Source organism: Paroedura picta, chromosome 7 (assembly GCF_049243985.1).
Source record: "Paroedura picta isolate Pp20150507F chromosome 7, Ppicta_v3.0, whole genome shotgun sequence".
In the NCBI taxonomy this organism is placed as follows: Eukaryota; Metazoa; Chordata; class Lepidosauria; order Squamata; family Gekkonidae; genus Paroedura; species Paroedura picta.
The window spans coordinates 65,068,515-65,082,507 of record NC_135375.1 but is presented as its reverse complement, the minus strand read 5'-3'; the positions used below and the strand labels follow the sequence as shown (position 1 = coordinate 65,082,507).

The 13,993-nt window shown below is 42.2% G+C and overlaps 1 protein-coding gene across 8 annotated transcripts in view; it reads left to right on the top strand.

Moving 5' to 3' along the window:
• NTRK2 (neurotrophic receptor tyrosine kinase 2) overlaps nucleotides 1-13,993 on the top strand; it is a 208,550-nt gene that overhangs the window by 142,440 nt on the left and 52,117 nt on the right. The window lies entirely within an intron of this gene.

Genomic DNA, 13,993 nt, shown 5'->3' with positions numbered 1-13,993 from the left:
CCAGAGGCGAGAGAGTGGGCGAGGCGAGTATGCGAGGGTGAGCAGGGTGAGGGAGCGGGGGGGGGGGCAGGACAAACGATCGATCGGGCAAGGCAAGCGAGGGCAAGCAGGCAAGGTGAGCGTGCGAGGTGAGTGGGTAAGGGTAATTGAGTAGGCACAGCGAGCGAGCAGGCAAGGGCAAATGTGCAAATGAGTCGAGCCGGGGAAGAGAGCAGGCGGGGCAAGCGAGGTGAGCCGGGGAATGGAGCGGGCGGGGCAAGCAAGCAAAGGAGGTGAGCCGGGGAAGGGAGCAGGTGGGGGAAGCAAGCAAACAGGCTTTTTGATTGATATGCCTTGAATTTTAGTCTGCATCAAAGAACAAGGGCATAGAAATGCTTATTGCAAGACCAACTTATATGTAAAAGATTTAAAAACAAGCTGAAACAGAGATGGAATGGCAACTTTAGCAAAAACATTTTATTATCACCATGTAGGGTGTCAAATGCTTTCTCCTACAAACTTCCTCTTGCTGGCTTTCTGGACGCAAAAATTTACTCTGGGGCTCTCATATCTCCAGTGCCCCTGAGTTAACTACCCCTCTCACCTGGCATTTACCAGAAGTGGATCTTATACCCAAGAGGGATCTTACAATAGTGCTGTCAAGCAGCCAAGCCTAGGGACAAGGAATGTGCAAGGCTCCTCAGCTGAATAACTGTAGTAACTACAAGGTACAAACTCACTGGAACTAACTACAAGGCACAAACAACAAGATAGTTCCAGGTAGGGCTAAGCAAAATAAAAAGAAATGGAAGGAAGGTCACTTGTTAGTTAACTTACAATCCTTCAACATCTGGTGCAGCCTCAGAGGGAGGCTTACTGTTGCATAGCGAACCTCTCCCCAGGACTGTATTTACAAGCACCATCCTCCTTCATCATTCACACTGAACTTTCTTTTTTTATCTGTCTGTCTCTCTGATCCCCAAACAAAGGAACAAGTCCCCTTTTTAGATCCCCCTCCCACATGGACTGATAGGCGTTGGCAATCTGGGCACTAGGAGCTAGAGTTCAAGCCTGCTAGAAGCAGGACAGTCAACTGAGGGATGTTAACACATCAAAGAGATGGCATGTTTTTTCCTTTGGGTTGTAAACCCAGCAAAGTGTATCTTTGCCATGCTGTGCCAGTCTTTGGGATGCCATCTACCCTGTCCATCACTATAACTGTCACAATATCGCTGCCATCTGCCCCTCATCTCACAAAGCACCTTTTAGGCAATAACAACAATCTACAAAAAAAATTCACTTGAGTGAGAAATATGCCAAAGAATAAAGTAATACTATACATAAGTTTTTAAATGTTTTATATTTGTTAATTGTACTTAATTGTTAATTGTTGAAATTTTAAAAAATTACAATACTGTTTTTGCATTCTACGAGAAATTTTGTTGCTCCATATAGACCCCCTTCCCCGGTCAATGGTGTCCCTCTTTAGCAATCTTAAAATCTGGTCACCTTATGTGGAAAGCATGTTACAAATTTCAACCTGGGAAATAAGCAGAGGAAAGCCCAAATGTCAGAATGTTATAGTCTACTTGCAACATCCAAAGGAAATCCAAAGCAAAGCTAAAAGAAGGTATGTCTCCTAATGTGGAATTGGTCATTAACTGTGAGTTAAGGCCGTGAAGTTGGTTATAAGCAACTTCTATATCATAGCCAATGTGGTGTAACTTGTTCTGTGCCAGATTGTTCATAGCTCTTTCCATATAATTGGATCAATTTCCTTGCATGAAATAGCTTATTTGTATTGCATCTGTGTAATGCATAAAAGATACATAAGTTGTACAAGATCCAGTTGTTTTAACATCAGTTAATACAGGCTGGATGTTGTGCCTATTTCAATCAGGATTTTTATCTTACAAGAGAAGGCTGAAAGAAAGAAAAATATTATATAAGGACCACAGGCTACAATTTAAAAACAGGCACATTGAATGGTCCATTTCATTTCCAACTCTTAATGAATTCATGTATGTTCATTTTTATTTTGGGGCATTAAAATATCTCATAAATCTTTAGGTAAGAACAGTAGAGGTAAATCAAAGAGCGCATAACTGGTCTATTCATCCATCAGTCAAACATATTCTTCTCTCCAATTCATTATCACGTCATTAATTAAGTGTTTGTACTTGCATGACATTCTTTGCCTCTGGCAATAGTTCCAAAGATTCGTTTAAGGAAAAAAGCAGTTGTTGACTCAACATCCCTTTCGTTGACATGACAGTTGGTAATTAAAAGATTGCCATTGCCGGTTCAAAAGAATTGTTTCTTCAGTGAAACAATCTGACACAGTAGAATGACAACCTATAGGTAGATAATGGCTGCAAATGAGATCAGCATGACAGATAATTCAGCAAGACATTTGAATTAGTAACCTGCACTTAGTTCATGTTCACACAAGCAACTAGTTCATTTTACAAGCCTCAATGTACATTACCCACTACACAGGCTGTGCTGAGGCCTGCTTCATATTTGGCAAGGGAGCTGCTGTCAGCATACTGAATATGACTCTGAATATGAGGATTCTATTTACCTGTCATGAGCAACAGGATTATGGACCTGTGTGCCATAATCTATTAAAACATCTTAAAATTGCATATTTTGGAAGCAAATTCTATGAAGGAGCACTGTCTTAGCACATCCTGAATCTATAAAACATTCATTTAATGTTTCATTAGTTTTGCGAGTTTATGAGTGTTATTAGTTCTTCTATTCAGGAAGACATGAAGCGGGAGAGATTTCTTCTTTGTACTTTCTGTAGACTTTCCATAATTTCATAAATTCCTATTATGCACCTCTTAGTCACCTATTTTGAAAAATGAAACACCCCTATTAGTCTTTTCTACTTTCTTAAGCTTTGCCCCTGCACCTTCAAAATCGTGGCAGCGCCTACTCTGTGATATTAGACTCAGGTGTCTCCAGGTGAATGTGACATATCAACATGCCCTACAGGAACAAATAGTTCTAACCAAAATGTTAGACCAGCTTTTTATCTCAAAAAAGCCAGACTTTCTCAACTTTTTTGACCGCTGAAAAACCTCTGAAACATTCTTCAGGCTTCAAGCAACCCCAAAAGTGGCATAATTGTGCAGAATATGGGTGGGAAGCATAGCATGCTCACCCAGGGGCCCTCCCTTTCCCATCCGTTACAGGCTCATCATTGGCCATTTTAGGAGCAGTGAGTGAATTGACATGACCATATATAATCATATTACCTGATAAATATTTAACAAATTAAAAACTATATAAAATTAATTAACTCCCACCTATTCAGGAAACCCTTCCAAGGCTTCCAAGAAACCCCAGGGTTTCACAAAACCCTGGTTGAGAAAGCCTGGTCTGGAGGCACTACTGCAACTAATAATGGCCGTCATTGTTATCTCACCTCTCTCTAAGGACATCAGGTTAGTGTACATGCAATTTTGCCAGTTTGTGAACTCACAAGAATTATATTAGGATGGATTTGGTGGAACCATAAGAGCTGGCTGTAAATACCTCAGTGCAGCGGTCCGCAAGCTTCCGCTTGCCGTGGACCGCTGCGGTGTAGTGGGGGAAGAGGGCGGCCCGGGGGCCCGCACACGCGCAGCAGCCCCAGCACAAAGTCGCATGCGTGGACTGCCGCGCACGCACGTTTGCGCGGCAGTCCGTGCATGCGCGTTTGCGCCGCCGCCATGCCGGGCCGCGAGCAAATCGGCCGCTAAAGCGGTCGATTAACTTGTGGCTCGGCAAGCTTCTCTTCCCTCCCCTCCTGAAGCGAGAAGCTTGCTTTGGTGGCCGATTTGCTCGCGGCCTGGCGAGCTTCTCGCTTCGGGGGGGAGGGAAGAAGGAGCCGCGGCCCGCGGGTTGGGGACCACTGCCTCAGTGGATACATATCTGAATGACATTTGAACCCATGTCCCCTGGCTGTAGTCTAATTTACACATGCCACAGAATGAAGCCGTGATATCCCGAGAGGAAAGAGTGCACTGTACAACTTCAGACTAGATATGGATTATATGTTTAATGTCTCCTACGTGAAAAAAGACACAGATCAAAAACTAGCTCGAAAGCTGAGTCAGATTCTCTCTTGCCAATGAGCAAATATTTTGTTTTCTTCCAGAGAGTTTTTCAGTCTGGGGAGCATTAAAAAATGGTACCCCACACCTGTGCAGCTTACCCCACCACCTTAGAGTTCTACTACGACATTCTGCTAAACAAGTAGACTGGGATTAACTCCAGCACTTTAGCTACCAAACTCTGCTAGCATACATCACATAACTAAACTAATCCGTTAGTAAGTAACTTTGCAACAAAGTCAAGATTGCTGAGCAAGATTGATGAACAATATATAGGTCTGAACAATGGTGTTGTTCACTCCATAGCTTTAGAAAGAATAAGAGACATTTCATTTGATTCTCCTTGATCCATACCTAAACAAACAGGCAAGCTGAAGCTTGCTTTCTCAGAAATAAGTCTTATTGAGTTCAGTGAGGCTTACTGTCTAATAAATGTGCCTATGATTTCTGCCTTAGTATACTAGGCTCTTAAACATATACCGAGGGATACTTCAAAGATTAAATCATGTAATGAAGAAATCAAAAATCTATGGGATGAGACTGATACTTCTGAAATTATTACTATATGCTAATGTAGTGGATACAGCTGATAATTTCCCTATATTTTAATAACAAGAGTTTCTCCATATACAGTAACAGAGGATAATATCAAATCGGAACAAAATGTCCAAGCAAATTAATAAGCAGTGTTTCAAGTTTATTGATTTACAGAGGAGAGGACACGCAGTAATGGGTTTAAACTACAAGTACAACAATATAGGCTAGATATCAAGAAAAAGTTTTTCACAGTCAGACATACTACAATAGTATGTCTAGTGAATGTACAAAATTTTGTGAATGATTTGGGTCAATCCCAGAAGAACTTTGCCACCCTTGAACTTTCCTCATTCTATATGACTGTAACTTTTTGCTGGCTGGCTGGCTGGCTGGCTTATTTATTTATATTTCTATACCGCCCTTCCCTACGGCTCTGGGCAGTTTACATTAAACATTGTGGAATACTTACACAGAATATTTTAATAATACTATAAATAACAATCATAACATAACACAATCATAATATAATAACATATCTCCCCATTGTGTGGGATTGTCAGCATTCAGCATTTATAACATTTTGAAAATTAGTTCAAAATAAAAAGATGATTATTAAACCATACCAAATACAATTCGTTTTTGGTCATCCACTGGTTATTCCTGTCAGAACTTCCCTTAAAATTTTTGAAAAGCAACTTTGCTAAACTAAATTGTAGATTTTTACTTGAGCACAATCGTCACTTAATTAAAATCAGATTAGCTCAAATTATATCTTCTGAGAGTTATTTTAATTATTCCATGAACTCTAATGAAACATAAACACAGAGAAGAAATATCTCCTGGTTTATATCCTGTTCTCCATATGTCATAAACTAGGTGAGACTTTGGAAAGTTCTGTGTGAATCCTAACAACTGCAAGAGGAGTTCCAATGGATAATTGGCTCTCCCCATACATCATAGCTCCTCTGAATGGATAGCAGCCACAGTAGGGAATCAGTAAAACTACCCTGATCTTTTAAAAAACTGAAAATCTGTGCAACTTCCACTTCTTGTGCTAGCAAAAGCACTTCCTGCTGATGGAAGTGTTACTTTTGACTCAACTCCAGTGTTACTTTTGATCCAAACCACAGTTCTTTGACTGCTGTGGTTGGATTTGGGATGACTAGAAAACCTGACAGCATCATAAAATAGGATTAGTAATGCACCATGTTTACTGTCCTGCACCATCATTATGCCAAACACAGGATTAAACTTTAAAAGAGCAATAAAAAGAAAAACCTAAGTATGGTGATCACTGCATGGCCATTGATTAGCCAGTCATATTTCAGATGGATTTAAATCACATGGCTAGACTCTAAACAGAAGTTCTGATGAACACTGGAGGAGGCCAAGGTGTGATCCTGATCTGGAGTTCATACTACTTGTATAAACTGAGTGAACTGACTCTTGATAGGTATATAATGAATACACCCACTAGTGTTCTTTCTCTCTTTGTTTTTGCATGTGAATTAGTGCAACATGTTATGAGAAGAATGGAGACCTAATCCCCCCTCCCTTCTTACTCCTTTGATTAAAAGATCAACTGTCTTGTGATAGATAAATTCCACAAACTCTTTTTTACTTCCATCTCTATAGCTAATAGAGCCTCTTGTGGTGCAGAGTGGTAAGGCAGCAGACATGCAGTCTGAAAGCTCTGCCCATGAGGCTGGGAGTTCGATCCCAGCAGCCGGCTCAGGGTTGACTCAACCTTCCATCCTTCCGAGGTCGGTAAAATGAGTACCCAGCTTGCTGGGGGGTAAAATGGTAATGACTGGGGAAGGCACTGGCAAACCACCCCGTATTGAGTCTGCCTTGAAAACGCTAGAGGGCATCACCCCAAGGGTCAGACATGACTCAGTGCTTGCACAGGGGATGCCTTTACTATAGCTAATGGATTGACTTTGAATGTGTTCATCTGCCAGTATAGCAGCACTTTCGCTAGCAGGTCAGCACTTCTATTGGCAAAGCATGGGATGTTGTTTGTTGACTCTCCACTCCCAAACCCTTGCTTTAGGTACCTCATTCTGTTAAGGAGGACTCCCTCACCAAAGCAGAGACTCAGTAGGCTAAGTGGGCTGTGGTGAGAGTTCACAGCACTTTGGATCCAAACTAGTACCAGTTTCCAGCTAGTGAAATAAGAAGCAGGAGCTTCTTTGTGACCACTGGAGAGCCTGTGGTAGGAAACTTGAGACCTTCATGGACAAAAGCCAAGTGGCCCAGAGACTCTAGTGAAAAGATTAAGACCCAAGTGCCATATATTAGCTCAGAGAACAACTTTTTTCTAACAGGCACTGACTTCTGATGTTGTTGGACAGATATTTACAAATGATGTCAAGTAGCCAAAGATGGCTGGACTTCTTTCATCATGAATCTGCAATGCTGAGTCAAACCACAGTGGAAGGGTGCCTGACATAAAAGAAGACAACGCTGTAATAATGATCAGCTAAGGTGTCACATCTCAAGTGGGGAAGTGACCCTTTGCTTGCTGAATTAGAGATTTTAGTAGAGTAACTGACAGACCTACTGAGCAGCATTTTTTCCATCAGAAGTTAGGCCAGTTGCTAAGCAGCTTCTCTGGGCTGTTCAAGATTAATGAATCTAAATTAACAGTACCTAAAATGCTGAAGTGGGAAAATGGGAGGAAATCTGATTAATGCTACAAATTAACTGAGGCCTGGAGACCTCCCTCTCTTTTGAACTTGAGCAGTTTACTTCAGACTCTTGCCACTTATACCTAAGCCGTGTTTTATTTCTCCCTTCCCTTCTTTAATCTGCTCGGCTGTTCCTCTTTTTTAAAAGAACATCAGTAATCAGAAACGTATCTTTCTCACTGCAGACAAATAACCCTTGAACAAAAAACTTCCAGTTTACAACCTAATGGCTTGGATCCAGAGAGTGCCTTGTGGGTCTGAAAGGCAGTTTCATGATTTCTTTTGTGAGCTTTCCTCTTTCCACTGTTCCCCCACTTCTAGCTGCAACCTCCTACGCCACATCCCAGAACCTAATATAAAGTAAGGAAAATTCTTTTACTCCTTCCGGGACATTGCTCTGAAACATAGGGAAAGATGTAATCCCTAAAGTAGAGTTGGCCAAAGACATTACATTTTAGTAACACTGTGGACACAATCATATTGATGTTACAGGAACTTGGCAAGATTAGTAGTAGAGTAGTCATTTGAGAACTAGTGTGTGGAAGGTATTGACAAACACTGGAATTTCAGTTGGTCTGGGTCAGACAAAATCTATCACATTTTTCACATGATTTCAATTATGTTCTTGTGCTTTTCAACAGCATGTGATGCTCAAAAGAGCATCTGCGCCTGCCACGTCTCATTGCTAGTTAGGTAGCTACACATTTTGATTGTTCCCTAATGTCTGTCAAATGTGGCACTGGCTGTCTTTCTAGAAGTGCACAAAGTATTCAAATTTTTGACACAGAACTTTGTGAGGATTCACTGACATTCTGCATTTAGACTTTAGCTGTTATCTGTTTCTTTTACAGAAAGCAAATCATACCCATGGGAGTAGTTCAGCATTCCTTCCTGGGTGGAGTGTCCTTAAGCACTCTGCTTCCAATGATAAGAATTTTGTTAAAATAACTGAATATAGCAATTTCGCTGAAAGCAAAAGAGGATTTTTCATAGCAGAATGAGATGTTTGGAAGAATTAAAAAATCTGTAACAGATATGTGATTTGGAATCTTAGCATGAAAACTGCAAATGAAAAGTATCCGCCACCAGTTATCCAGTTCAGCTTCCTGATCTATAAAGGAATCCTTGATGAATATCTGCCTGGTTTACTATCTAGAGAAAGAAGTCACAAATTTCAGCCAAACTGGATGATGTGTGTAACGGGATTTGGATGGAGAGAAGGGGTATCCCCTCACTCAAGTTGCAGTGATATGTAACATCAAAGCACTAATGTTCCCAAGGACTCCAGGGCTCAAGTTGGCTTGGGAGTGCAGCATTGTGTGTGTGTGTGGGGGGGGGAGTGGCTTCAGCATTCTCCTTGCATTGTTTTCCTTATCTGGAGCAGCTGCAAGCCCTGTTGACCTACTATGGCAGGGGTAGTCAACCTGTGGTCCTCCAGATGTTCATGGACTACAATTCCCATGAGCCCCTGCCAGTAAATGCTGGCAGGGGCTCATGGGAATTGTAGTCCATTGACATCTGGGGACCACAGGTTGACTACCCCTGTACTATGGGACTTCAAATGTACTGACTGCAGCACATGGCACTTAATAGAGGCCCTTTTGGCAAATAAGCATGCATACTCAGTCTGTACGGGGAATCCTGTGATATGTTCACACTGCTTCACAGATTTCTCTCATCCACAAACATAGAATCATAGAATCACAGAATCATAGAGTTGGAAGGGACCATACAGGCCATCTAGTCCAACCCCCTGCTCAACGCAGGATCAGCCCAAAGCATCCAAGAAAAGTGTGTATCCAACCTTTGCTTGAAGACTTCCAGTGATGGGGAGCTCACCACCTCCTTAGGCAGCCTATTCCACTGCTGAACTACTCTGACTGTGAACATTTTTTTCCTGATATCTAGCCTATATCATTGTACTTGTAGTTTAAACCCATTACTGCGTGTCCTCTCCTCTGCAGCCAACGGAAACAGCATCCTGCCCTCCAAGTGACAACCTTTCAAATACTTAAAGAGGGCTATCATGTCCCCTCTCAGCCTCCTTTTCTCCAGGCTGAACATTCCCAAGTCCCTCCACCTATCTTCATAGGGCTTGGTCCTTTGGCCCCAGATCATCCTTGTCACTCTCCTCTGTACCCTTTCAATTTTATCCACGTCCTTCTTGAAGTGAGGCCTCCAGAACTGCACACAGTACTCCAGGTGTGGTCTGACCAGTGCCGTATAGAATGGGACTATGACATCTTGTGATTTTGATGTGATGCCCCTGTTGATACAGCCCAAAATGGCATTCGCCTTTTTTACCGCTGCATCACACTGCCTGCTCATGTTTAGCTTACAATCCACAAGTACCCCAAGGTCTCGTTCATACACAGTGTTATCTAGAAGCGTATCCCCCATCCAGTAGGTATGCTTTTCATTTTTCTGACCCAGATATAGAACTTTACACTTATCTTTATTAAATTGCATGTTCTCATTTGCCCATTTTTCCATTGTGTTCAGTTCTCGTTGAACTCTGTCTCTATCTTCTGCAGTATTTGCCAGTCCTCCCAATTTGGTGTCATCTGCAAACTTGATGAGTAGTCCTTCCACTCCCTCATCTAGATCATTAATAAATATGTTAAAAAGTACCGGACCAAGCACTGAGCCCTGAGGTACCCCGCTACTCACCTCCCTCCAGTCTGGTGAAACACCATTGACAACAACTCTTTGAGTGCGGTTCTCTAACCAATTCCCTATCCACCTAACTATCTGAAAATCCAGACTGATTTATCCATCAGAACCTTATCCAACCTTATGAGGAACCTTATCAAAACCTATCCAATCTTCTTCATAAGTGATTCTCTTCTAATTTATCACCACCTTGAGGCAGGATCTAGTCTTGTGAGTTAATATGTTCAAGCTATGTAAACTTACCTAAAGGTTAGTCCCTTAGAAATCCTTTAAGGAAATATGCATAAGGTTGGGTTTTTCACCTGACTTCTTAAGCATTTCTTTTAGAAATCTAATCTTTTCTTGCAGAAACACATAAATAAGAACATGTAGTGGTCACACATACTGCTTTTGAAGTTGTCTGTTTAGTTATTAGCATTTCAAGCCCAGCTCTTGAAGTGATTCACTCCTGAAGGTTGGCACCTGATTGTGTGAACTGACTAAACTGATAGCAGTCAAATATTATACATGCTTGCATGAAGAGGAACAGCAGCCCAAGAGAGCTGTTAGTGTGGAGAATAAAAACATAAAAGTAACTTGGTAATAATGAGGATCAAAAATAGCAAAGGGAAACACACATGTAGCTTGCCTGAAAAAGGCCTGAATACATTCAGTTCCATCAAAAAAGAAAAGATTAAGACAGAAGTGAATGGCAAAACAGAGAAGCAAGCATGATTTATGCTGACATTTCTGTGTTCCAGTTAGCACTGCGATGTTAAGGGTTTCTAACCTGTAAGGCTAATTGAGTTTGCTTTTAAGCACTACACTTGCATTGCCACCTTTAGACTCTGCTTAGGGTGGCAATGTTAATCTTAAAGCCTAGTCTCTTGTAGTGTATGATGGGATTCTGCTAAGGGCATAATGGACCCCAAGAGCGTATGTGTTCCAGGTGAGATAGGAGCCTAAAGCTACGGAGCCTTCCCTATTTGCCCAGGCTTGTGTGTTGAACACAGACTGGCAGAAATCTCTCACTGATCCCTGTTAGATTATTGGGGTGTCTTCTTCCCAACTGTCCACTGTGTGTGCTTTTGGGAAGAGACTGGAGAGATCCCGATACACTGATCACTGTGCACCCAGTCTGAAAGCCAGCCTGATGTATAGCAGTTAGACTGATGGACTTAAAGGAAGGAGAGCCAAATTCCTCTCCCTGCCCAGCCACAAAGCTTTCCTAGGTGACCTTGTGACAATCACAGCCTCTCAGCCTGACCTATCTCACAGGAGGGTAAGGCAAGGCTGAATGAAGCTTGTTCTGACCACTCCTGACCTTTCCCTTCCTGTGTTTTTTTTAATTGCCCATTATCCGCGCATGCCCTTATTCAGCAGCTCCTGCATCTGCCGGAAGATTGGAACTATGCCCTTCTGTGAATACGGACCAGCCTTGGATGCTTGCCTTGGGCTCACTTTTCAAGCAACACTGGACAGTGTGTGGAGGTGGGGGGGGGGGATGTGTACAAGAATTCTCCGGATTGTTCACCCCTCCTTTCAGATGCATCGGAACAAAATGTTCAAGCCTGTGCCCATCTTCCTCTGCTTCCCATGCTATGGGAGGCCGTGAGCGAGTTCATTATGGTGTGATAAACCAGCCAATAAACTTGCTTGTATTGTGCTGCGGAAGTGTTTGGGCAGCTCCTGTTCCTTAGTGACAGCTGCTTGGCTCAGAACATAGTAATTATCAGCTCAGAGAGGGAGAGCGTTAGAATGAGAATGTGCACAGAGGTCCTGGCAGCAGAACTGCATCCTAGCAAGGATGGGCTTTGTCTCACTGTCAGGCCACAAGGTTTGGTCTCATATGAAAAAGCTGCCTGAAGCTGTCTTGTGATGCAGGTCAGTCTCTGTTCCTGAACCCCATAAGCAAACATCAGCCCTCAGTCTGCATTCAGAGGGACCCTAAAGGTATTCTTCAAGGGCTGACATTGATACCCCCTCTGATGGATGTTTACTTAAAAGTAAGTCTAAATAATCAGGAGGATATGGACGTGCAGGCCCTGTTTTCCTCATACTCGGGCTGCCTAGCAGAAGCAATGAGTCCAATATTGGCATTTGGGTTCCAGTAGCACCAAACCAAGCAACTTTTCCAGAGTATAAACTTTTGTGAGTCAAAACTCACTTTGTCAGATCTGAAACTGTATATAACATAGTGGGCTTTGGCTCCAGAAAGCTTAAACCCTGGAAGCATAATTGGTCTTTAAGGTGTTACTGGACTCAGATGTTCTCCTGTTTCAGACTAATGCGGTTGCCAGCTACCTGCCATTTTCAGGACATCTATGCAAGTATTAACTTTCACAGGAAGGGAAAAGCAAAAATGCTCCTCCTGCAGTCTCCAGCATTTACCTGCACAAGGACAAAGAGAGGGAGAGAGAAACTCCTCCTTAAGCAGAAACCTAAGTGGAGTCTACACGGGGCTTTTTATTCACCCCCAGTCTGAATAAATCCTCTCCATCTATACTGAATTCGATTTCCATTTTGACTTTGGGCACTTTAAATTTTCCCTCTGCAACCAATCTGATTGAGCTGCGGTGACCCTACCTTCCCCCCACAATATCCAGGAGCAGAGATACCTGAGTATAATTAATCAAGCTGCTTTGATGAGATCGAGAAGCAGTCTGTCCCTGATTGACTGGGTGCCAGTTCAAAGATTTCCTAATTCCCAGTTGCAAGATTTTCCTTCCAAGATTTTTTTTTAAGTTTTAAAGTGACTGTGCTGCAGAATCCCACACTTCTCTCAGCAGAGATTTGCCTCATTCTGTGAGAGGCTGCTGCTGGCTCTGCTCGGCTCTGTTCCCCTGCCTGCCCGTCTACCTGCCCACTTGCTTCTTTAGGAAAGAAAAGAGATGAGCAGCCCAGTGCTCAAGTGCAGAAGGGTTTCTGTTTCAATTTGGGGGGGGAAACAAATCAGAAAGACTCGGGTTCAAATCAATCTGAATTCAGCAAGATTGACAGCGGGGAAAAAAGTAAGTGCAGAATTAGCCCTAGACATAAAAGGAAACATTTAAGGATCCAAGATTACAGTCTTATCAGTGGCCAGTTGCTTTGGCACAAGCTGCTTTGGCACGTTGCTTTGGCAATTTTGTTCTTCTTGTCTTATTTCTCTCTCCCCTACATTGTATCTCAGAGCTAGAGTGTAAATCATATTTGCTAGAATGAAATATCTTCTTTATCCTGGTTGTTGCATGAAGCAGACAGAGTAAGTGGCAGTTTAATTTAAGAGGAGCAAGTGATGAGATCCACAGAGTAGGTTGGATTTAATTAAAAGAGGAGGACATAGTCTATCTTCTTGGGTTATGTGAATTTCCTCCCTCTCTTTCCTTTTCTGTGCAGTGTAATAAAGGAGAACAGCTGTTAAAGATATAAAAAAATGGAAGTGACAAGAGAAAAAAAACATGGTCTGTTTTTCAGAGTTTCCTCTCTTTATAACTTATTTCTTGAAACAACAGTGTTCAGAATCATTTTCTACCTGGCTGAGTCAACTCTGATGACCAGATTGTTTCAGGATAATCAATGACCTCAATTCCATAAAAAATGAACGCCTTCCCCCAATAGTGCAAACCTATTCCATGTTCCTGTTTGATTTTCTTTTCATCCATTAATGCTGAAAAGCATAGCCAATGCAAACTATCACACTTCATCACATTTTAACTGTCATGGCTCCCCACCCCCACTTCACTACCAAAATCATAGAGTTGAATGAGGGTACTAAGAAATGCCCAGTCCCTACAATTCCCAGGAAGAATTCCTGTGGAGACAATATGACTGTTCATATAAACTGTAGTACAGATTTTTTTTTCTGAGGATGTGGCTATTTAATTTGGGTGCATCCATCCATACAGGCACACATACAGCCATGAACTGCAGCAGGTATTGATCTTGTGACATGAACATGTATGGCAAGCAGAGTGACACCAGGGTGCTGCTCATAGCCCTGCTCACCTGCACAGATCCATTGTGCAAGTGTGTGCATGTAGAGATTTC